Genomic DNA, 26,196 nt, shown 5'->3' on the forward strand with positions numbered 1-26,196 from the left:
ATTTACCAATTTTTGACACAATGTAGTCAAAAGTATATACTTTAATACCACATGTTCAAATTTTATAATATTGTAATATTAAGCCATAAAAATATGTTATTTGAGATACGTCACTATGCAAAAAAAAATGTTCGTTTTAAGACTGACTTACGTCACTGTGCATAGTTCTTGGGATATAAGAATGATGACAAATTGAAGTTGGAAAACTGTAAATTTGTCCATTTGTGTACATGTAAGTTATTGTATTCATTTTTGATACAGTAAGTTATGAAAATAGTAAACAAAGAATAGAATCAAAAGCCTTATTTCTTTCATTAATTAATTAATCATATTTATGAAATCAAAAGTAAAAGATCAAACTAATAGGGCTTATGACCTGTCACCAAAAAAGAAAACAATGTGGTATGAAATGAATACTACAAATCAATACTATGAGGTGAATATGAAGGTGTATGAAAGAAAAATAAAATTCAAGACAGCGTCTAAATAATGAAATTGAAAATAAGTTATCTTATCCAAACTAGAGGTTAATAGTATTCGTGTAAGTAAACACGAGTTTAAAATAGTACAGTTAATAGCACCTCCATACAATACTCAAAATTACTGAACCATGTCCATAAAGTAATTGGCAAAAAACAGTCCTGAAGTTTACAAAACGACAAAAAGAAAGAAACTCGTTTTTGTTTGAAACCGCCCTAATGGTAGAGGTGCAAGTAAAATTGCTGGTGCTCATACATTTGTATGATAGAGGTAGATTCGTTGCACAGAGATATTAAGTGCGTATTTGTCCTGGGCGATTTCAGCTTGCACAGGTTAAGCTTCTCGACCTTAAAAGCTTTTACGCTCTTTTTGAGGTGCTTAAGTTGGAGTTCTTTGTAGTCTGTAGGTGGATGGTTTTGTAGAAAATAGTTCACAGCAGTGATGTAACTGGGTGGAGGGAGGGCAAATGAGGATTGTGCTACGGGCGCCGGATTGGGAGGGCGCAAAACTGGGCAAATAAATATTTATTTTCATTATAAGGCATTGGAAGAAGTTTTAGCAAACTAAAGATCATTAAAAAAGCTCAGAAATTTAACAGGACAATAACGACTTATCAACCTTAGGATCATATCCATAGAGCATAAGTTAGCTTCAAAGCTATCTTTTGAGGACATTATAAAAACCTTTGTAGCCAAAAGAGCCCGCAAAGTCAAATATTAGTTCCAGCTTTTTATATTTACATTTAACTTACATCGATTTAAGAGATTTGCAAAATGTCCGAGTGTAATGCTCGAGACAACAGCTTGACTGTTTGTTATAATTAAATATTCTATTCTAAAGCAACAGACTGTTGATTCATTCTACACATATGCACATCTCGATATAACTCCAAAAACATTGTGGTTTGCAGTTATTGTGAAAAGACCATAAGAATATGTCAAGCATGCTACTACTCTCAAATTATTTGGTAATCAAATACTAATTAGTTTGGTGTTTCATCTTGTACTAAAAATTAAATTATGTACTGCAATTTTGAAATCAAGCTTTACCACTTCAAGAAAAAGTAGAATAGGAGAATTACTGTGTGATGCTAATATTAGGTGTAGTCGAGGAGCGTTTTGGTTTGGTAAGTCAGGGGGTGTTGCGTCGCTGGTTGTCGGTGACCTCTTATTTCCATCATGTTCTTCCAGTGTACGTCTTTTGCATTACTTCCCTCTGATTCTTGAATTTGTAAAATTCTGAGTTCTTTGGAAAGCTGCTTGAAGTTGAGAGGAAGTCACTATGCTGTAGTTCCACTATCTCAAAAGGTTGCTTTCCACTTAAGAGTTTAATCACAAGGACCAGTTGTGAAGGTACATAAATGTTTCCTGCTTGCTTAAACAACATACTAAAACAAATTACGCATTAAGATGAACACACACACATATATATACACAAAAATAGAAAGTCGTTTGAGATACGACTCAGTGTGAACAATAGAAACTTCAGTTCGAAAGAAATTTAATTCTCTACAACGGAGATACGACGATCATCAAATTGCTTATTCCACAGTTATATTTAGAAATTTAGGTACGGCTATTAAAGAGATTTATAGAGCCCCTAAAGGGGAATTCGGGGCTTGTCTTTACTCAAATATCGATTTTTTTTTTTTAGATACGACACTTTGCAAACAAAGGGACGATATGGACCTTTTTTCTTTACTTCGATACCTTTTGTTAGATTCTTCATTTCAAAGCTGAAGCTCAAGAGACGGATATTATTCAAAGGAGTAGAATTCCAAAATGTTGTAATCTCAAGGACGGACGAGAATCAATAGATCAAGCAGTAAGAAGTGATGGACAGGTAGCAATTATCAAATGGTTCGATAATCATTCAATGATGATTGCTTAGAGCACGGAGGGACTCTTCGAACAGAAAGTAAGAACACTATCATTGAACTACCATACCACAAACATAAAGAAACAAAATTACAAATATTTCTATACCAAGAACCACGTTCCAATCAAAAGAATTGAAATAAAATGGCAAAATTGTATAAAGGTTCTAAGGTAATTATCGTTTTCAACAAGATCCGATGTTCCCTAAAGGGGACGTGGAGTTACCCGTAACCCACCGTAAGCACCAAATTTTGGGGTCATTTTACAATCATTTAGAATCTATATTAAATATATGTACAGGAAAATTAGAAATTTGAGACAAAAAAAATCCCCAGACTGAGGAGGGTAAAATAAACGATTTTTCTGTTTCTTCTCCACCTCCAATATCCTTCCTTTCCCACTCTCTCCAACTCTCACCCGGATAGAGAGTGTAACTGTCCCTAGGGGCTAACCTCTGGCTCCCAAAAAGAAAATATTTTCCTAACAAAATTTCTATTTTGGAGTTCCAGCCTGATAGAGTTTATAAAACATATTACGTCATTGAGATTTTAGGTGGGCGAGAAAAGTTTTGTCTTTTAAAGTGAAAAAAGAACGGTGTGATTTATATTAGTAATTTTGAACCACCGAAAGGAAGCGGGTCAGTGAAACTATTTTGGCTTTCACATTAGAAAATTTAAAGGTTTCAATTTTACTACTCTCACATAAGTAAACAACTCCAAAAAGAAGCATGTGGTCATTGCTATGTACCAGTGCAGACAGGGAACCATTCCTAATACTGAATTTAGTACTTGGATGGAGTCACCTTTAGCTGTACGTAAAGCTTCTTACATACCAGGTATCTTCTTCCGCACAGCTTCTTACAAGGTATTCAGTAAGTCATTGATAATATTCTCTGGTACAATCTGTCACACTATGTCAAGTAATTTTTTACAAGCATGTACAGTCGTTTGTGAAATTTTGGTTCAAGGAGATTCCTTATATTTTATACAGGATTCATGTCCGGAGATTTCCGAACCATGGTGGTGGAGATTAAGTTCCATTTGCGTCTTCCCACGGGTGATTAGATTTGCCCAATGGCATAGTAGGCCGCCATCCATGAGTACCTAGGTAATATGGTATTCTGTAACAGGTAATTTTAAAGAAGAGTATCAATCTGTATCGTGCAGCACTGATGTACGGTACTCATCGTAAATATCAAGACTACTAGAAACATTTTTCCAACTTGCATCATATAACATGGGAGCTACATTGCCATATTTTACCATAACATGATGAAATTGTGATGATACGTTGTTTATCCACCACCACTTCCACACCTACTGTTGTCCATTGTCCAATAATTAACAAATCTGCTCTCATTGGATAATGCAACACGATTACAAACTAGAGCTCCTCTGTGGCTAAGCGGTTAGCATACGCGCCTTTAGCGTGGGAGACCCGGGTTCGATTCCCGGCGGGAGCTCATGTGTTTCGGATTCCACGTTAATCAGTAGGTCCACGTCTCATATAGCCTTGCAGCTGAAAGGGACGTTAAACTCAAAATCAACTCAACTTAACGATTACAAAATATTGTAGCTTGCTGAATATGGAGGTGACCCAATTGTGGTTTTGTAAGCAAAAGTTCTTTCTTTTAATTTTTCTTCCGAATGTTAGTACATATTCCAATCGCTGAACTATTCGTGTTGATTTTCTCTTGTCCATGTTCATGACGCTATGTGAATCTTTACAATGAAATAGCGTAGTTTTGGTCCTGGTTTACTAGATCGTGTGCCTACCAATGTCTTTCGAACCAGTTTGAATTGTGTGATATTAGATATAATCGCCTGTCACAAAAATGTGTTTATTGTATAAGGTGCCACAAGGACACTCAGACATAGACATTTTTAGTTATTAACACAATATTATTCGAAATAATTAGCTGTATATCGTGCTACATGTATTTTAAAGTGCTATCGTATTATGTTCTTATATGTATATCTTTAAATGTATTTTAAAGTGTATTTTCATACAAAGATGAAAAACTGTAATTAGGCATTTCTCTCTTGTTTTCCAAAATAAATAAATAAAGATCAAAACCTACCAGAATCCCACTAGGAACAGGTTAAAATATACCATAGTCTTAGTGGATAAAGATTAAAATCAACCACAATCCCACTAGTGAAAGATTAAAATTAACCGTAGTCTCGCTAGTTAAAGATCAAATTCTACCATAATGTTATTAGATAAAAATCAAAATCTACCAGAATCTCTCTAGATAAAGATCAAAATCTACCAGAATTCCATTAGATAAAGGTTAGAATCTTAGTGCTAGATAAATATCAAAGTCACCGCAATTCCAAAATAAAATGAAAAAAAATGAAATCTTTGAGGTTTACGTCCCACGCTTATGCCGGTTAGGCTAAAGGAGACGGTGATTATGAGAAATGAATAAAATGTTGGAATGAAGAAAGTGAAAAGAAACGGGAGAACCCCGAGGAAACCCACGCACACGATATTTGACCACCACAAGGTTCACTTGGCGGGGGCTGGGACCCCAAGCAACAGAAGTGAACGCTCTACCACTGAGCGACCGCGGCCCCCCGACCGCAATTTCACTCAGAGATCACATTCTATGCGAACTCATTAATAAATGTTAGTATTTACCATAGTCCCACTAAATATTTTATATGTTTATCAAAATCCCGTTTGATAAATGATTAAAATCCAGGGTGATGCTGCTAACAAAAATGATCTATGTGTTTATTGTCTAAATGTTTTATTACTGAAATACAACTAATAGCAGTAATCAAATTTTAATCATTATAATGCATACTAATTAAGATTTACTCATAATTCTCCCCTTGTGATAGTTTTAAGAGCGCAGTTTAAGAGTCAATATCCTACACTTGGTATGATACCTCTCTGTTCAATCTCCGTCCATATTAGTTTGTATTGACAAAACCTTGTCTATCTGCTTTACCAGACGATCAGCCGTTTCCTCCTACATTGTCATATCATTTACTCTTGCACAGATCATTTATATGCTTCATCATACAAAGAATAAGCGTAAGACCTTAAACTAGTGATTTATTGTTAATTTATTTTATTTCAAAACAAAACCCAATCAGGTTTGGTAGAAGACACATTATAGTGGCAACTCTACAATTAACTCTGCTATCAATATTTTAGTTTACTTCTCAAAACAGCCTTTTACAGCTTTAAGTTACCTGGTTTTACCTTATATCTGTTCATCCTATTTATTCAGAAAAAGTCAAGTAAACTGTCATATTAGGAGGTAAGAATTTGGGAATAATTTACCTAATACATACTTACCTGAGTGTATGAATTTTGTCCAAAGGACTTTATTAGTTTTTAAGTAGCAAACTAATCAAAGAAACAATTATGTAAATTTATGAATCTATTAGAGCACTCCCTATACCCAAATTATGTGCCAGGTCCTTTTTCCCCAATAAGGAATTAGGAGATTAGGAATTGTAACATTATACACACACACACGTACATACATACATACATACATACATACATACATACATATACACAAACTTGTATGACTGGATAGTTAATTTCAGTGGTATTTAATTGTATACAATCATGTACTGGAAACAGTTCCAATTAGTGTCAGATTAACGTCGTAAATATTCATGGCATTACAATTGCTATTTTCTCCCAAACAAATTGCAGATTGTATTTTGCATTACTGCAGGGATATCACCATAAAAATAAGTGATGTGTGTTCTCTCTCCTAATTCCGTGGCAATTGAATGGCCCCCACATAAGGTGTTTATGTGCAATACTAGTGTTTTACCTTGTTCTTATCATCGTATCAATTAAAAAGCAAATGCTGTCAATTTGAGAAATGTTTATAACCAATATTTTAACCTGCTTCAAGATATAGCATACTTACAAACTTGGAAGTAAACTTTTCTATGAATGGCATTGACTAGTTGTTTATTTGCAAATGTTGCACAACAAAAAAATCGCGAAAAGAAGGCAATCTCAAACAAGTGTGTGCGAGTTTAGTGTTGTCCCTTTCATAAAAATTATTGCTAAGATCAAAAGCAGAGATGTTCCATTTCGTAAGCACAGCACCTGGGCTCAATTGGTCCAAAGCATGGCCGTTCGCAGGATTTTTCGCAGGAGGGGACAAAGTTTGTAATTCGTATATTATTGTTATATTACATATTCAAGCTATCTTGGCATGTAAGTTTCAGCTAAGGGGAAGGAGACGTGGAGATGAGCCACTAAAGGGACTGATTTGTATGGTATCAAACTGGTATTCAAGACACGGTTTTCACCAAAAAGACAAATGCCTTTGTATTTTGCTGAGCATCTAGTATCATATAAGAGGTATATTTCTTTACGACATAAACTGGAAATATAAAGAAATAAGAAATATAGAATGTATTAGAAAATCAAATTTAGAAAACATTGCTCGTGCCCAGAAACTTAATTCAAATTATAGATTTCCTTGAATTATATGGAGTTGCTATGGCTCCTTTGCGAACGCCCATGGCCTGAAGTATAATTAATTGAATAAGAGCCTGTGTGAACATGAGCTCGATTAAGTGGATAGCGAGCCCCAGAACCAGAGACCGAGTGAGCGCAAGTAGTTATGGGTAGCTACGGAACGATTCGTTACAAAAGAACGAATAGTTCAGTGGAATAAAAAGATCGAATGTCTTAAAGTAACCGTATTCGATTATGATAGAATCAAATGACGTATTCACTCAGCGGAAGAAAAGGACAGATTCACTCATGTAATTTACAAGTTTGAGACAGGGGATTCGTTTGAAGGAACCAGAAAAAGGATTCGAACAACAGAAGACTGGACACAGTTGAGGATTGATATGGATGGAATCAGACAAAAACGATACTTTGGAACAAGTAGACATTGCATGACAGAAAAACGAATAATGTACTTATTACGCATGTGTAGAAACACTCAAACCTTCCGTCTTGATTCTTGTGTCCCTTCTTCGTAATATACTGATTACCGTAGCTACTCTACCAACAGAGAGAATGGGAAGGGAAACTGCTAGTCTTATCAGAATGTTTGTTTACTTCTTATTCTACCACAAGTGTGCAGCGTTGTCAAGTTTATGTTTTTTAAATGCTTTCAAAAATAGCTTTTTGGCGTAATCTATAGAGATTTCTTTAAAATACGTTGATAAGATCGGATGAAATTGAGTTTTAACGTACCTTTCAGCAGCAAGGCTATATGAAACGTGGACTACAGTTTAACATTGAGATCAGAAACACATGAGCTACCGCTGGGTACCGTACTCTCGCCGAAGTCGTGTACGCTAACCATACAGCCAACGAGGAGGCTCTACTCTATATTGATGTATCTGCACTATGCTGATGTAAACTTCTCAATCGATTTTTGGATTGTGTTTAACGTTACAATTCAACACAAAGGCCATATAGCGTTATCAACTCCAAAAACTAAAATTACCCGTACCCGGACATAATTCTCAAAACAGATTAAAAGTAAGTATATTTTAAAACTTGAAATACATACGTAGTTGAATCTGACCAAAGTAGCAGTCGGTAGACAACCCTAACCTGGAGCCATACGCTCAACAAATATGAACTTTAATCAGTGAGTCGATTACATTTTTTTTTTATGACGATTGAAAGAATATATTGTCTACATTATGATAATACATACAATATTTGTATTTTATACGTGTCGCAACCAGTAATACAGCAATGGAGAGCAGTATCCGAAACATTCCTACCGAATTGAAATAATAAACAAACTGATATCGAAGAAAAAATCGTTAACATTAAATGTATTAATAAATTTTCCAAATTCTGATCCTTCTATGACTGGGTTTCTAAACCAAGGTTGCTAATATTAAAAAAAAAAAAAGAATAAAATTTCATTCAAGCTGATGAAGACAGGTGATAAATGGAAGTAAATAATTATGAAAGGAAATGAAGAAATGAGAATGTACGAGAAAACGGAAGAACCCCAAGGAAACCCTGTGACATGTTTTTCACCACAAATTAGCATGCTGAAGGTTCGAACTAGAGGTCCCCCCGCATCAGAAGTTAGCGCTCTAGTGCTGACAAACTGTACCCTCGTCAATTTAGTAGTTCAAGCGATGAAATACATTATGATTGAACTTCATCGGGCAACCGGCTGGAAAGTGACAGGCAGCTGTAAAAAGGACATAGACCTTCTGTTCTGAACCGACAACAAACGGTTCACCCGCTTTTTATTGTTTGTTGCTCTCAATTGTATTGCAGAGTTAACCCTTTACTTTAGCGATACTCATCAGTCTCTCGTCATTTTTCACAATACTATGGAAATCGGATAATAATATTAAAATTCCTCCTTGAAATCATTTAGGAAGAAAACAGGTGGACACATTAATATATTCAAAGAGCTGATTGATTTTAACGTCCCGTTCAGCAGCGAGGCTATATGAGACGTGATGTATTGAAATAAATTATGATGCTACAGGCTTAATTAACAAACTGAAGATTGTCAGAAGAAAATTACTATTTTACTCAGTAATTGAGTTGATTTTGAGTTTAACGTCCCGTTCAACAGCTAGGCTATACGAGACGTGGACCTACTGATTAACGTGGAATCCGAACCACATGAGCTCCCGCCGGGAATCAAATTGTACGATTGCTACAAAATTACTCAGGGATATTTCAGTAGTACCTTTCGATTCTGCAATAGCTATTTTGAAAAATGAAAAATAGGGATAGAATTGGTGAACGCCATAACAGCTAAACTAAAAACTTTTCTTTTATTTTCTTTATTTTTTATTTTTATTTTATTATTTTTGAATGGCTAAGCTGTTCGCTTGAAATTTGTTGGTTTCAGGAGTAACCTTAACAGAAAAAAGTCGTGTACTTGGGAAGGGGGATATCTGCTGGGTTTTATATGTCGTGAGTGTGAGATTTTGGACATCTTTACTCAACATTTTTTTAAAACATTAGCATTTCGTAATTTGACTACAGACACATTTATAGAAGCTTGCAGCACGTGATGAAACTAGATCTTTACATATTTGTAAGATCCAGAGGGAAAACATAATCATCATATAAAGGTAACCAAGAAAGTTCTGTCGCTTTTTTACCCACCACCTTTGAACATCGATACGTCATCTAAGACGTACCTTGAAGATAAAAATAGTCCGCATCAGCATCGACGACCTTCTACTAACGTTCTGGAAGGCCATGGATTCCACCGCGGTGGACCGTGAAGCGAAGATATCAAGTGCATTTTGCACCTCTATTAGAGATTTGAAAGCGTCCTCAAAGTGATTGTCCAAGGAATGCAACAGGTGATAATTGTACGGTATAATGTCTGGGGAGTATGGCGGATGTAATAGTGTTTCCCATCCATGGCGTAGAATGGTGTCCCGGGTCATCCTAGCCACGTCGGGCTTAGTGTTGTCCTGAATCGGAGGTCCTCTTTGCGATTCAGAATTCCTGGCTCCAGAGTTTGGAGCTTTTCTTGAACATCGCTCAACTGCTGACAGAACACAGTTGTATTGATGCTCTGACCAGCTGGTAGCAGTTCTCGATGCACGATGCCGCGAGCAGTCCACCAAACATACAGGAAGACCTTGTTCTGGTGCAGTGCTGGTTTCGGCTGTTTTGGAACCGGTTTATGGGATTCTAACCAATAATGACAGCGCCGTGGAGTTTGGTACAGGAACCACTTTTTATCACATGTCAATATCATGTCCAGAAATGGCTCCTTCCTCAGACGAGACAGGAAACGAAAAGGAAAAAACACGTGTCTGATCGCGTTGCCGAGTCAAATCACGTGGGATCTATCATCCCAACTTGTAGTGCTTCCCAAGTTGATGAAGATGCTGCCGAATGGTTTCTCCATTCACACTGAATTGTAGTCTCAGTTCCTCGCATCTCTGGCCACTATTTGCCTCAATTGCTGCCTGAAGAACTTCTTTTTTTTTTTACATGTGTTGGTCCTCTGGCACATGGTACGTCTTCGAGTGTTTCACCATCCTTAAACTTGTTAAACCACGGCTGCACTTTCCGCGTAGTCACGACACCCTCACTAAAGGCCTGGGATATCTTTCGCCCCACTGTAGCGACGTTTGACCCCAGTTTGAACTCGTACAGCATACACGCCCTTATGACGCTCTGTTGAGGTCCCATGTTCAGTATGTCCTTACGCAAGTTCACGGTGTAACTGAACTGCCACAACCAGGTAGTAGGTTGGATATACCCACACCAACAACTGACCTGCTCCTTATCTACATTCGCATTCAACTCACGGTGTTCGTGCCAGTTGAACACAGACCACCACAAAAAGTGACAGAACTTTCTTGGTTACCTTTATAGTTATTCTGCCATTCTTGGCAGGTCACTTACGGTTTCCTGCTAACCTCTTCGTTTTCATGTTCGATTTTTCCGTTTTGATATCGTCCATTAATTGCAGTCTCCTTCACCCTCTCCCCTCTTTCCTGCCACCATATCCTCTAACACGTCCCTCATTCCACAGTTCCTCCTTAGCCAATGTCTCAATCAGTTTCTCTTCGCCTTCTTAATAATGTCAAAAATTTTTATTTTCTTCCCCACCATTCGTTTTCCATTAGACTCAGCTAATTCTCTCCATTCTTCTCCACACTAACGTTTCGAAAGTTTCAGAGGAGAAAAAGACACCAAATATTCCCGTCTCTAGTAACTTATTGATTTCTAACAATAAATACCATTATCATACTCAACTTGGGACTTTAAACAAAAGTAAAAATCTTGTATGTTTTAGATATAGACTAAGTTTGAAACTTATTAGTCTTTAATATTTATAGTGTTTTGCTAATAATGAACCAAATCGATTTGAAGAAGTGGTGTTTATGTTGTAACATGCATTTACATTTCAATAATTAAGAAAAATGTAAAAGATGCCAAAGTTGCTTTTCTTTTGTTCGTAATACTTTCTTGGTTATAATCTTGAACTTCCAACGTAAATTGTCTTTATATATTAATTGAGCATTCATCGCGAGGGCCAATCAGTAAAGATTCAGGCGAAGCCCAATTCTTATAACAGCCCATGAACATCAAAAAGATGCCTATATGTTGTTTCATAACCAGTATTAACATACAATAGATCTGATCCATATAACAAGCAAGAACGAGATGCAGGAAGAATGAAATTTTGTGCAGTGTTTCGAAAACGTTCACGCAAAAGATCGTGTTGCTTTCGGAAGCAGTACTCCATTTTTTTCCACAAAAGAAAACATCTAATACACTTCAACTCACGCTTTTTCAGATATCGGCTTGCTATTAATGCTATATTAGGTGTGCCTCCCTACGGAAGTTCTGAAAGTTAAAGGACATTGAAGGTTGGAATTTATCTTTGTTATTAGGCAAGGTGTAACAGAAAACAAGCGTAAATGTACATAGGTGGTTACACAGTAAACTTGAGCAATTCTTCTCTTGTGCTGCTTATAATAGGCAAAAGGAAAAAAAGGAACGTACAAGAATACTGCCCGAACTAATGATGATAACTGATTTCAGAGAGAGAAGTTGTTCGCAGCACAAAAATCCCTATATTTGTAACTCACGAAATCATCATTTAAAAATCGTCAAAAAAAAATCGCCAATTGGAAAAATAATTTTTCGTCGCTATCTAGAATTCCCTAGATTTACTGGAGTTTTTTCGAAATTTACAACACGACTGTGCATGGCTCGAAATAGCATCCCTCCCTTCCATACACTCCGGAAACAACTTAAATAGTTTACCAGATGATTAGTTTGTTTGAAGAGAGGAATCATTTTTAAAACCCATATGAGAACTGGGGAATTATTCACTTCATCAGTACGAAACGATTCGCCTGAAGAGAAAGAATCAAATCCTTCTCTGACGTAATCAAAAAATAGGAAAACCAAACAACTCGTATGCCTGTGAATGCAAGTTGAAATCAAGTTTACCACTCCAGGAAAATGATCTCTCTCTACTGTCTTGGTGTTCTGACTACAAAGCTGTGATTGGGCCTTCCATTTCTCTTATGTAAAGCAAGGATAGGTAGCAGCTCATGAAAGCGTATGGTCGGCCCGTCAACCAAATAAATATTTGTTGCATGATGTGTTCTCACCACATTGTGTTCCCTATTACCACCCCATTTGTAATTCCGTGCTGCTATTGTTTGCCTAGTACAATACGTATCTTAACACCCAAAAAATCCAGAGTTCGATTATGGATATTGATTAATTAATTTTCATCAATATCTTTACCCCATATAATGACGATTAGTAATATTCTTAGCCAAAGCCCCTTTACTAGCCTTTCATGTTTCCTAAGAATAAGGTTCCAATTTGTGATCCGCTGCTTTAATTCAAGTGGATCACTTTATTATTCAGGAGACAATTATCAGAGATATCAGAGAAGAGATGGCTACTTTCTTAATAGACTGTACGTATATTCTTGCTTTAAAAAATCTTGCCCACCCATCTTGATTTATAGACCTATATACTGGATAGTACGTGAGAAACTAAAATATTTGGTACTAAAATAATCTTAATTGGCCAAAGAAAATCCATAATTGTTTGATTTTGTCCCAAATGAGGGTAAGAGTACAAAAAGTTTCAAAAGGGAGGCGTGTGTGCAGGATTTTTTGAACAAGATTGTATATGTAAGAATTGTTTTCTTCATATTTCCTAATTTTTAGTATAGCTAAAGCTCAGAATTTATGTATTTCAACACTGATTTAAAAATAAACTGTTAACACATCAACGCTGTTAGATGAGTGATTTTTATATTATGTTTCGATACAAATCGCTTTCGTTTATCGTGCATTAAAAACTCATTAGCTTACGATCAGAAATTTAATCACTTCGCATCGCATATATATTTCCTTAATTAAGATGTAATCATTCACGGGAAAATATTTTGTTAATTATGATATAATAAGTCACCAAACAATACAAGTGATAATACGCTTTGTTCATTCTGTCAAAATGTGCATATTTCTTCGCTTTCAGCAGATGGTTAAGCCTTTCCTTAAGCAGACGAAAAACTATATTTCATATTTCATATGCTTTTCAGCATTTTAGTTTCTGTATGCATATTTATAATATAGCCAATACGAAAAAATGAAAAACAAGTTACATTCGTTTCACGTTGGAAAGTTACGGTAGCTTCATAAATAGAGCCACCCACATTATGCTTCATTGTTTTTGTTTAATTATGCTTTATTTTTTTCCAAATTATGCTTTATTTTTAATTTCAAATCATTGTTTTGCATTAATCGTGCATAATGTATGATATTTACTATACATTAAATATTCTAAATATCTTGGTATATTTATTAATATTTTATGCAACAAGTTTCTTTCATATTTAATGAACTTTCTACTTAATGCACTGTGAAGAGATATAGTTTACTCGAGTCAGTTTTTTATCACTTGTGTGCGCCTTACAGGTGCATATACAGTATACAAAAAGGGAAAGTAAAAGATGCCACCAAAAGGTACTGAAAAGTGCTCAAGTTAAAGAGGTACTCAAAACAATATAGTGTGGAGTTCTTGTGTACTATTCATTGTTGGCGGAAAGTGTTTTTCTTTTCCTTCTTTTGTTTTCTCCACATCAAAGGATTACACCGAAATAAGGGCTGCAGGGAAGCAAACTGGTTCACACTGGTTTTTCATGAATCTAGTAAATTAGACCACGAGAAACATGAATCTGAAGGAATTTTGACGATTCGAATTTCGGAACTCGAGATATTCGAATTTAAAGTCACCACGGAAGCAAACTGGTTCACACTGGTTTATCATGAATCTAGTAAATTAGACCACGAGAAACATGAATTTGAAGGAATTTTGACGATTCGAATTTCGGAACTCGAGATATTCGAATTTAAAGTCACCAGGGAAGCAAACTGGTTCACACTGGTTTTTCATGAATCTAGTAAATTAGACCACGAGAAACATGAATTTGAAGGAATTTTGACGATTCGAATTTCGGAACTCGAGATATTCGAATTTGAAGTCACGAGGGAAGTAAACTGGTTCACACTGTTTTTTCATGATTCGAGTAAATTAGACCACGAGATACATGAATTTGAAGGAATTTTGACGTTTCGAATTTCGCAACTGGAAATATTCGAATTTGAAATCGCAAGCGAAGCAAGCTGATTCACACCGGTTATTGACAATTATCGTAAATTAAACTGTGAGAAACATTGATTCGAAATAAATTTGACGATCACACTTTTGAAACTGAAGATACTTGATTTTGAAATATGGATGCCGTTGCGACGGTTTCCTGCATAATTTTGATATGAACCTTTCTGTGGACTCCGATACATGAAAATTTGTTTCCCTTTTCCTTTCGTATGTAGTAATTAGGACTTTCCGAATCGTAATAGTTTGTTTGATTTATTGATAAATAGTAGTGTATATAACAAATAACTCTTGTTTATCGAATATTCTACTTTTTAGTTTTTGGCACGTAGCCTACTATATATTTTTCTACTAGCCTACTATATTTAAAGTACTCCTGACACGCGGCACGCTGAAGCAACATAAGTAGAAACGTAGAAAATAGGAAATGGCACTACCTAAGCATAATATACTTAAAAAGATCGAAATATTTACAAGTGAATAAAACGAGTGATGATCAATCAGAAGTAATCATGTTCATCTACTTTGGATATATTGGAGTAAAAGTTCTCTTCCTCCTCCTCCTCCTCCTCCTCCTTCTTCTTCTTCTTCTTCTTATTATTATTATTATTATTATTACAGTAAAACTTGTATGAAACTGAATGTATTGGATTCAACATTTTCTTACGTTTGGGTCAGATTTCCGTTTTGCACAAATTTGGGAAGAAATAAAATTAACCATTGGGACTTTAAAAGGTTTCCGATATAGATAAATTTTCGCCTTATTTAAGTTTTGATTAATACAAATTTCACTGTATATGAAAATAATTTGTTTTACTCTTATGTTATGTGGAGTTCAAGAAACTAGTGGAAAATATTAACTATAGGAGCATTTTATATATGATGCCGTATAGATAGCAGAAAAGAAATAATGTTTCCGGTACATAAAGTTTCAGCTTCATGTTTGATGTAATTTGTAACTAACTTACAGGTTATTTTGTAATAATTAGTTATTTCCTGGAAATTAATATTTAAATACAAATTGCATGAATTGTGAAGTTTATGTGAACTACTTTAAAACAAACTGTTATATTTACAGTATCCTGGTAGTATATAATTTCTGTTGTTTAAATCTTGTCTCTGTTCCTGTTGTTGAGAGTGCATGCCAATTTTTGGTGATTGATTTCAGTTTGGTTTTTCAACAAACTCATACTATGTTAAACAAAAAAGAACAGATGAAGCAGTGGCGAAAGCCAATGATTACAACAGAAAAGAACGACGAGGGCATATGGCCCGAACTGGTAAACTTGACAAAGGACAACTTTCTTAGCATATTCAATTCTGAAGAGTTCGCAATTAAATTTCTGCAGAAATACCAGTTAGTTCATCGTCCAGAAGATGAGTACAGGGAGGAGTTTACCTGCATTGTGTGCCACAGTCACTTACGGGTCATAAATCAGAAAGATCTGAAATTGGGTTGGGGCTTTCGCTGCTCGAACCAAGGATGCAGATCACGAAATTGTTCAGAATGTAAGCGTCTCAAGCGAAAGTGCAAACCACCATGTGGACAGCGATACTCCCCTCTTCACAACACAGTTTTTGAGAACACCCATTTGAAATTTACGAAGATCCTTCATCTCATTTACATTTGGCTACAAGGAGACGAATCACGACGAATGGATGCTTTTGAAAGAACTAACGTTACCCCACGTGTTATTTCAGAGTGGACAAAAGTGTTCCGAGAAATATGTCATTATGCTGTCGGTAAGCGGCGAAAACTCACCGGAGAAATCGAGATGAAGGAATGTCATCTGTATAGTCGTAAAAATCATCAAGGCCGGAAACTGAGAGGAGATTCTCTGTGGGCCGTTGGTGCTGTTGAAAAAGACACTGGATACTGCTTCGTGGAAATTACAGAAACGAGAAATGCAGAAATCCTGGAGCAAATAATCCGTGATAATATTGAAGAAGGATCAACAGTGACAGCAGATCATTGGTCTGGATATAATAATATATACAAAAATTGCAATGTTAACCACAAAAGAGTAAATCATTCACAGTGCTTTACAAAACTTAATGTAAAAATCACGAGGGAAGGGGATTCATATAAGTCCGACCTTGTAAAAGTAACAACAAATCACTGCGAAAATATGTGGGGGAAAATGAGACCTCACATCAAATGTGTCCGCGTATACAGAAATAAAGAAGGAGAGCTCATCGAATTCGCATCCACGTATTGCGATCAATTTGTGTACTTCCAGAATATTCTCAGGCCTTTCAAATACAATCATAAAGGCTATACATTAAAAGATTGGCGGCGAATGTTTCAACAGTTCTTGATCGACATTCGGAACGTTTACCCTGGCATTGGTGGAGTGCGATATGAACACCCTAAAGATGTAGAAGAAGAACTTGATGTCTATTTGGTCGAGGAGCCTCGTCGACACAACCCTTCCTTACTTGAGATGTATCTTACTGAAGCTCATTTAGAGTCACTAGGAACGCAAGTACAACGTAAGGAGGTGACATTCTCTGAAACACTAGCCAAGCCAGATCAACATTCATCTTCCCAGCCACTGGGTCAGTTTCTGGAAGAGCTGAACACCCGATCTCGTGATGCTCTCACATGGATACGCTTTCATCACGCAGCTGAAGATCTCAATGCTTTTCTCCCAACTCTTCATTGGGTTAGTGAAGTTTTCCAAACTGTTCAACATCAAGAACAGATCTGCGGCTGGCAAATTCCACCAAATCATCCCTCAAGAGATATACATCATATGAAGCGACACCCTCAGTTGGCTTTCTTACTTAGTGATTTCACAATTCCACATATAAATGGTTTGGGTAACTGTTTGTTCAACGCAATTAGCTTTGCTCTCTTTGGTCATGAGTTTTACGCCTATTTTTTACGACTCTACACCGTCAAATATATGTGGGAAAATCGAAACTGGATACTCACTCCTCGAGCAGATCCTCAAGATGAACTTCAACGCGTCCAATTCTTTATTGACAACGAAGGAGATCTCCTAAACTATATATATCATAGCTCTGAGGTAGTTACTAACGAAAATATGAATGAAGGAGGTATAGCTCGAGAAGGCTGCGGAGCAAATATCCATATGGCCATTCTGGCAAGAGCACTTTGCAGACCAATACACTGTTATAGTCCGAGTAGAAGAACAGGATTACCAGCAATTGATCAATGTCAAACTATTCAAGAAAAAGTAGAAGAATTATTGAGGTGCGGGAACCGATATACACTTGATGTTAACAATGAACATGAGCCCTTAAGAATTTGGGTTCTTGACGCACATATTGAACCTCTAATCAAGATTCGAGAAGATTTGAATCCTCATTTTCTTGAGTTGTAAACATTTTGAGACTGGTACTTACTATACATTAAACCTAACCTATATAGTGTAATTTGTTATTCTGTATATTATATCTATGTTGTACCTGCATGCCATTCATCTAATTAAAATGCATAAATTTAGAATACAGAGAGGATGTATGAGCTTTTAAACAAGTGCCATTCGTAATTTTCAAATCTATATGTAGGAACATGTGAAGCAACCTATCAAGAACCGCAAAATTATCATTAGTTTACAAAGTGACTGAATGTCTTGCATTAAAAACTGTTGACCCAACGAAAGTTAATACCCATACCCTAAACAAACAACATGCCCGAAAGTAGAATAAATACACGATTGAGTCACAAATTGCTAATCCTAGAATGCCTGTAGTTGTTCAAAAAATCTAAATGAAAAGCAATAATACAGTACTCTGGTAGTGATATACAACAACAACAACAATAGCAATAATAATAATAATAACTTTGAGCCTCCCGAGGAGTTATGGTACTTTCAGATATGTTGTTTGTTCACAGTATAATTTCAGTCGACGACTACTCAAAATGTGTCAATTTAAAAAGACATAAAGAGGCACTTTGTTCACAACTAGCAGCCTCTAGTTATAGCTCCGAAAATTGAAAAAAAATCCCCAAATGTTAAAAAAAACCTCAAAATTAATTCACTTGCGACCCTCGGTCCATGTAGGCAAAAATGTTCCAAATTAGTTGTAGAATACACCCTCTAATTAATACATCGAATTTCCAGTTACTCTGCATACGAACAGTGAAACCTTTTATGAATCAGAAACAGGAAAAGAACTTCTTTCAAATATTATGCTGAAAATCATCTCCATTATGTAATATTAAATTTCAAATTTGCAAGTATTCAACTTCAAAAGTCTTATCGACAGAGAGTATTGGAATCAATATTCATCGTAGTGTAATTTACTATAATCAAGAAGAAAAAACAAATAAAAAAAAACAGTGTGAACCAGTTTGCTACCCTGGTGACTTCAAATTCGAATATCTCGAGTTCCGAAATTCGAATCGTCAAAATTCCTTCAAATTCATGTATCTCGTGGTCTAATTTACTAGATTCATGATAAACCAGTGTGAACCAGTTTGCTTCCCTGGTGACTTCAAATTCGAATATCTCGAGTTCCGAAATTCGAATCGTCAAAATTCCTTCAAATTCATGTTTCTCGTGGTCTAATTTACTAGATTCATGAAAAACCAGTGTGAACCAGTTTGCTTCCCTGGTGACTTCAAATTCGAATATCTCGAGTTCCGAAATTCGAATCGTCAAAATTCCTTCAAATTCATGTTTCTCGTGGTCTAGTTTACTAGATTCATGAAAAACCAGTGTGAACCAGTTTGCTTCCCTGGTGACTTTAAATTCGAATATCTCGAGTTCCGAAATTCGAATCGTCAAAATTCCTTCAGATTCATGTTTCTCGTGGTCCAATTTACTAGATTCATGAAAAACCAGTGTGAACCAGTTTCCTTCCCTGGTGACTTCAAATTCGAATATCTCGAGTTCCGAAATTCGAATCGTCAAAATTCCTTCAAATTCATGTTTCGCGTGGTCTAATTTACTAGATTCATGAAAAACCAGTGTGAACCAGTTTGCTTCCGTGGTGACTTTAAATTCGAATATTTCGAGTTCCGAAATTCGAATCGTCAAAATTCCTTCAGATTCATGTTTCTCGTGGTCTAATTTACTAGATTCATGAAAAACCAGTGTGAACCAGTTTCCTTCCCTGGTGACTTCAAATTCGAATATCTCGAGTTCCGAAATTCGAATCGTCAAAATTCCTTCAGATTCATGTTTCTCGTGGTCTAATTTACTAGATTCATTAAAAACCAGTGTGAACCAGTTTGCTTCCCTGCTGCCGAAATAAGCTTTTGATTGTTGCATTGTTCTCATTGATTTTACATTGTAAATACTGGTTTTTAAAAATATTAATACAGTATGTTAAACTTGCAGTTAAATATAATTTTCCAATAATTATTTTAAACTATGCTTTATGCTTTATTTTCTAAAATTATGCTTTATTATACTTATAAAATTAGCTTCTTCTGGACCCTTAGACAACCAAAACCATATTCAAGGTACCAGCCATATATGTAAATTGCTGTTATGCTTTTTATGCTTTTAAGTTGCCCTATTTACTGTATAAATTTTATGAATTCAATACTGAAGCTTTATGAATTAAATGCTGAAACTTCGTAGATGTAGTACTGAAACTTTGTGAACTCAGCATTGAAATTTTGTGAATTTAATACTGAAACATTGTGAATTCAATGCTGAAACATTGTGGACTCAATATTGACACTTTATGAATTCAATACTCAAACTTTGTGAATTTAATACTGAAACTTTATGAATTCAATACTGAAACTTTATAAATTCAATGCCGTAATTTTATAAATTCAATACTGAAACTTTAGAATTCAATAATGAAATTTTGTGAATTCAATTCTGAAACTTTATGGTTTGTTTTGATTTAGTTTAATGTCTCACGGTTATGCCTGCTAGGTTAAAGGAGACGTGGGCCTACTGATTATAGTGGAATCCGAATCATTTTGGTCGTTCAACTGTACCCCCCCCCAGAAATCGAACCCGGGACCACGCGAACCGAGGTCAAGTCATGAACCGAAGTCATGAATCAACACTGAAACTTTATGAATTCAGTACTGAAATTTTATGAATTCAATACTGAAATTTTATGAATCAATACTGAAGCTTTGTGAATTCAATGCTAAAACTTTATGAATCCCATACTGAAACTTTGTGAATTCAATACTGAAACTTTATGAAGTCAATACTGAAACTTTATGAATTCAATAATAAACGTTTATGAATTTAATAGTGAAATTTTATGAATTTAATACCGGTACTAAAATTTTGTGAATTCAATACTGAAACTTTGTGAATTCAATACTGAAACTTTATGAACTCAGTACTGAAGCTTTGTGAATTCAATACTAAAACTTTATTAATTCAATAAATCTGAAAATTTTCGGTTGCAACAGGAAGAAAGGGCAGAGATGGATCATGTTTTTGGGAGGTTGAATTCATATCTATATTAAAAAACAGTTTCCTGCTATGCATTACAATTATTACTATTATATAGGAATCAATATTGGAACCGGTAGTCGTACTAGTTATTACTACTTTCGGTTTCAATAGGATAAGCACTGAGATTGAATCTATTTTTTGGATCCTGAATCCACATAAAAAATGTCTCCTCCTTTTCCGATTATTTGTCATTGTGCTTTAAAAAATCATGTAGTGTGTGTAGGCAGTTTTATTGTTATTTATTTGTGTTTCTTAGTAATAATGGAGTCTACTGCGTATGTCGGTTCCTTTCTAAAGAAAAATTAGATCTAAAACTTTTAACTTACGGAATTAAAGAATTAAGCAGAGCCTTTCCTTATTTGAGGCACCTTCCAGCATCGCTTGGTGCCTCTGGAAACTTCAAATATTCCGTTTATATAAAAACGATTTTATTTAGATTGCAAAATACAATATATTGTTGTATTTACATCTTTAAAAAAAACAGATATCAATAACTTAGAAAGACCCTATATTTTATAACGATTTTTAAGAAATTGTCAATCAAACACATCAGATCACTAATACGAAACTACTAATTCGAAAATAGTAGAAATAAATTATAGACATTTTCCATTAGCATAGGAGAGAAAACTAGGCACATTCATTGAGGTGAAGACTAAAAGTCAAATTCACCTATTAAAATATAATGCATGTGAAATACGAGTTGTGTTCAACAAAAGACCAAATTTCTAAAATAGTGCGTCAAGCGCCTTAGAAAGCGCTCTATGGCAATTCTTGAGCTAGATGTGTGCACGGGCCGGAACTTTTAGCCCGGGCCCGGCCCGGCCCGGCCCGGCCCGTGAATTTATGATTTGTGGCCGAAATCTGAGTCCGAAATATGTTTTAGCATTTAGGCCCGAGCCCGGCCCAAGTTCGTGTGATAGTCAAATGAGAACGAAATAAGCCCGAATTACAGAAACTTCATGTTTTACGCAAAATTGTATTTTTTTATTTACAGCACATAGAAGTTTAATTTCGTAGTTGTGCTTTAAAAGTTCTCCAGAAAGAACTGTCCAAACGTCCAATAAATATCGTTGTCAGTATATTTACAAAGTTAGGCCCTAAAAGACCCGAGAAATATGATCGTATATTTAAAATTTTACGGCCCGAGCCCGACCCGAAGTAATATGTGCTTTGTAGACCCAAGTCCGGATCGCGGGCTCGTCCTGAACCCGTGTATATCTCTATCTTGAGCGCACCTAGCGGCAGGATTAGACAGTGAACTGCCATTTGTTTCGCTATGGTCGTTATTCGCTGAGCTGTAGCCACTGAAGTGTGCACGTGCACTAATTATTTGTTTGTCGGATTAGTGACAAAATTACAACGAAAAAGCTTAAAAAACAGTGTCTATTAGTTTAAAATTTCACTACAATTTTGACAAAACTTTTACACAGACATTTCAATTGCTTTTTAATTCATTCAGAGTCTCCTCATCCAAAAAAAGCACCCATTAGTCGGGCAAAGATCAAGGAGATGTTGGTTTATTTTTTGATTCGAAAGCCTCTGTTCATCATGAATTTATACCTTGTGGTCGGATGGTAAACAAACAGTTGCACCAGGACATTTTAGTGAAATTGTGGGAAAACCAAATTTGGATATTACACCACGCCAATGCGCGGTGGCTTACGCGTCGTCCCTCATCGGCAATTATCTGGCAAACCTCAGACTCTCGTTGTTGTCCCATCCACTCTATTTTCCAGACCTAGCTCCAGTAGACCCTTTCCCGCTTCCCAAAGTTAAAATTGCGTTGAAAGGACGTCATTTTCAAACCATAGAGGAGATTCAAGAGAATGCGACAAGAGACCTGTGCGCTATCCCAGAAAGTCCGTTCCAGAATGCTTTCCAAAAATTAAGAAATTAGATATTGTCATTACAGGAGACTACTTTGAGGGGAAAGCGCTTAAAGTGTTGTAAAATGATCAATACAATTTTTATACCAATATTTCAATATTTATGGAAGACACCTCGTGTAATCCTTAACAGTTAAGAATTTTACTCAACCTATAAACACAATAGAAAGTCCTAACTTCTTAGAGTCACTTCACAACATTTGAGCCTATTATTCACTACTATTGTTTCAATATGTATAATACAGTCGCCTCTTAACTTACGAACTCCTCGGTTAACGAGCAATTCATTTCAGGAACAAGTTTTGTAAACATTTTTTCCATTAGCTTATGAACAATACCTCAGGATACAAATGCATACACGCTTCTACTGATAATTCCACGTGCCTAGTAATGGTTGTGCGTGTTTGTCTTAACGTTATCTGTCAGAGATCTGTGTTCATACCAAGGGCGCCCATGTTGTGGTTTTCAAGAGGGGGCAAGTATAAGCGACGCACAGTGGGGCGAAAACGCAAAAAGCTGGCCAAAAGTAAAAAAACGAAAGTTAGAATACAAAATATGAAAGTGGTGCACGATTAATATAGAATTTTTTTTATGTAGTTGGCTAGAGTGATGTTAGAAGGGCCCAAATCCATAAATAGAATAGGGTTTTTACTTTATTCCGACTACCTGAGCCACTCTTAAGTAGACCCTTCAGCAGATCTAAGGCGTAGAGAACAATAGAAGAATTGTGACGCGTCCGTTTAAACGGTTGTAACTTTCGAACGCGTTCATAGTTTTTAAATCTGTAAAGTTTTCCTATATCGTGCTGGTAAGTAGAATAAGTGTATGAAGTGAAAAATTAATAATAATGATGTAATAATTTATAATTTGAATCGCAAGTCAGGCAAAATTTTCACATTGTTTATATATATTATTAACTTAAAGAGTTGAAAACATTATGTGCACCGTCGTGCACCACTTTCATATTTTGTACAATGGTAGTCTGAAAATTAATTAATGCTGTCGACAAAAACGTAGCTGCCAAAACGTGCCAATTACGAAGCGTGTTGATGTTAATTATTGCTCATTAATGTTACAGTTACAAGCGGTTGCAGTTATCATAACCGAATCAAATACCAATAATTTGTGTCATTTAAGTAATAATACATTTCTAATAAATAAGAACGTAAGTAACAAGTAATTGCTCATCAAAATATGTGGAAAAAGTGAATGTTATTCAAGATACATTCTGAAAATTACGAAGTATGTTGACAGTCTTGTTATTCCGCCATTTTGTTTCTTTCAACTTTAGTTGCAGAATTGTAATCAGCATCATCAATAACCACATTATCGCCACTTTTGAGAACATTTCTACGACTTTTTCGACTTTTGCAAATTTTGTTCCGCCATTTTGTTTTTTCAACGTTAGTTGCAGAATCGTAATCAGCAACCTCAATAACCCCTTAATACTAAATTTCATTCAATTTGAATATAGTTATCATATTTTGGCCAGCTTTTTGCGTTTTCGCCCCACTGTGCGACGTTTCAAATATAGTTTCAAGTTTTGCTGTAACTAATGTAAAAATTCTATTGGGTTTTCAATATTCCCAAGTACAATTTCCTCTTAGGGGGGGGGGGGCGAGCGTCCCACCTTGCTCCCCTATGATGGACGCCCTTGGTACATACTGTCTTTAACCTTCATACTATTTTAATTTGATGTTATTTATTTGTCTTTCAAAAGGATAATGTAATTTTGATTCTACCTTCATTGCAAAACACTTAAAAATGCCAAAAATTCAGACAGTGTCATTTTCTGTGGGTAGAACGGATTAATTGTATTTCCATTTAACTGTGAGTTTCTATAAAAGAATTCAGAAATAAATTATAGCAACATCGCAGAGTCCCACACGACAGACTGTTTCCTGCAAGAGTTGTTTGATATCCAATGATTCTTTCAAACATGTATCAAATTACATACCATGCAGTTTAATTATTTTTAATGCCCCCGAGACCCCTGACAGGGAATCCTGTAGCACAAGCACTGGCGCAAATCCCGGAGGGATGAGGGGTGACATGTTCCTCAATCTTAGATTAGAACTGTAGGGGGGGGGGATTTTCGCCTCCCAATAATCCGATTTTTGGAAGGAGAGGAATGTAATGTCCGACTACCACAAAGGAAAGTGAAATGAAATGGATGTCTCCCCAGAATAAGCCTCAAATCTGCCCCCTTTCAAATATTGAAAGACAATTCTGCTCCCTTGATCTTTCACAGCATTGTTTTTAACTCATAAATATTTTAAACATCGCTTAAAGAAAAAAAATTGGCGGGACGGTCTTACCCTCCCCCTCCCCCCTTCCAATGTTGAAGACAGATTTGCGCCACAAAGTAAAATCATAGCACCTCATTCTGTGCGCCTTTGACATTTTTCTATCTCACTTTTTATATTGTGTGTGTTTTGAACCACGGGCATTGAGAATCTTTAAGAGAACATATTTTGACTTCAATTATACAACAGATGTAGATTTGATTTGTTTGTGCATCGTAACTTAACAAATAGACTCTTGTACTTGCTATCCAATCTTAAAGATGTTAAAGTTTATTTGATAAACCTGATGTTTTTACTACAAATATAATTTAACTAATATTGCTTTTCCTCAAGTCGGTCTATGAGCCCTCTCTTCCCGTATAGTTGACTGCTCTCTTTTGTCTATTTGCTTTTTTTTTTTTTATCCACATCCACACTTTTTTAGTCTTGCAGAAAGACAGTTATATTTCTCCGACTCGGTCATGTTTACATACCACTGTTTTTAGTTTAAAATGTCTTGTAGATATAAAATAAATATGAATGTATTTGTGTTTCTTTGCTAGCAAAGGCTTATTCAATTAAGCTTCAACACCAGTAAACGAACACTGATTTACTATAAAGTTCAAAATTAAAAGATTTTACAATTTACTTTAAATATGAAAACAAACAAATATTAGGCCATATAACTTGTTAGGTCATATAGCTAGAATGGAAGAAAGTAGAAACGCTTTCAAAGTCTTGACTGGTAGACCCATAGGAAAACGACCATTAGGAAGACCTAGGCGCAGATGGGAGGATAATATTAAGATGGATCTTGCAGAGATAGGAATACAAAGTAGAAACTGGATGCAATTAGCTAAGGATAGAAGTCAGTGGAGAGCTTTTGTGAACGCGGTACTGAACCTCCGGGTTCCATAGGCCATAGAGTTAGTTAGAGTTAGTTAACATGTTACAATATTAAATTATAATATGGTATTACATGTAAATTTATTTGTGTTCCTATAAGAGTAAACTAGTTACTTTTACAAATATGATCTATTTCCGTCACAATTGTGTTACTAAACTGGAACAGAAAATTATGAATTTTCATAATTAGAATAGATTTGTAAATAGTTTTTTAGTAGCAAGAAAACAAAGG

The sequence above is a fragment of the Thermobia domestica genome, chromosome 3, assembly GCF_964235325.1.
Source record: "Thermobia domestica chromosome 3, izTheDome1.hap1.1, whole genome shotgun sequence".
Classification (NCBI taxonomy): domain Eukaryota; kingdom Metazoa; phylum Arthropoda; class Insecta; order Zygentoma; family Lepismatidae; genus Thermobia; species Thermobia domestica.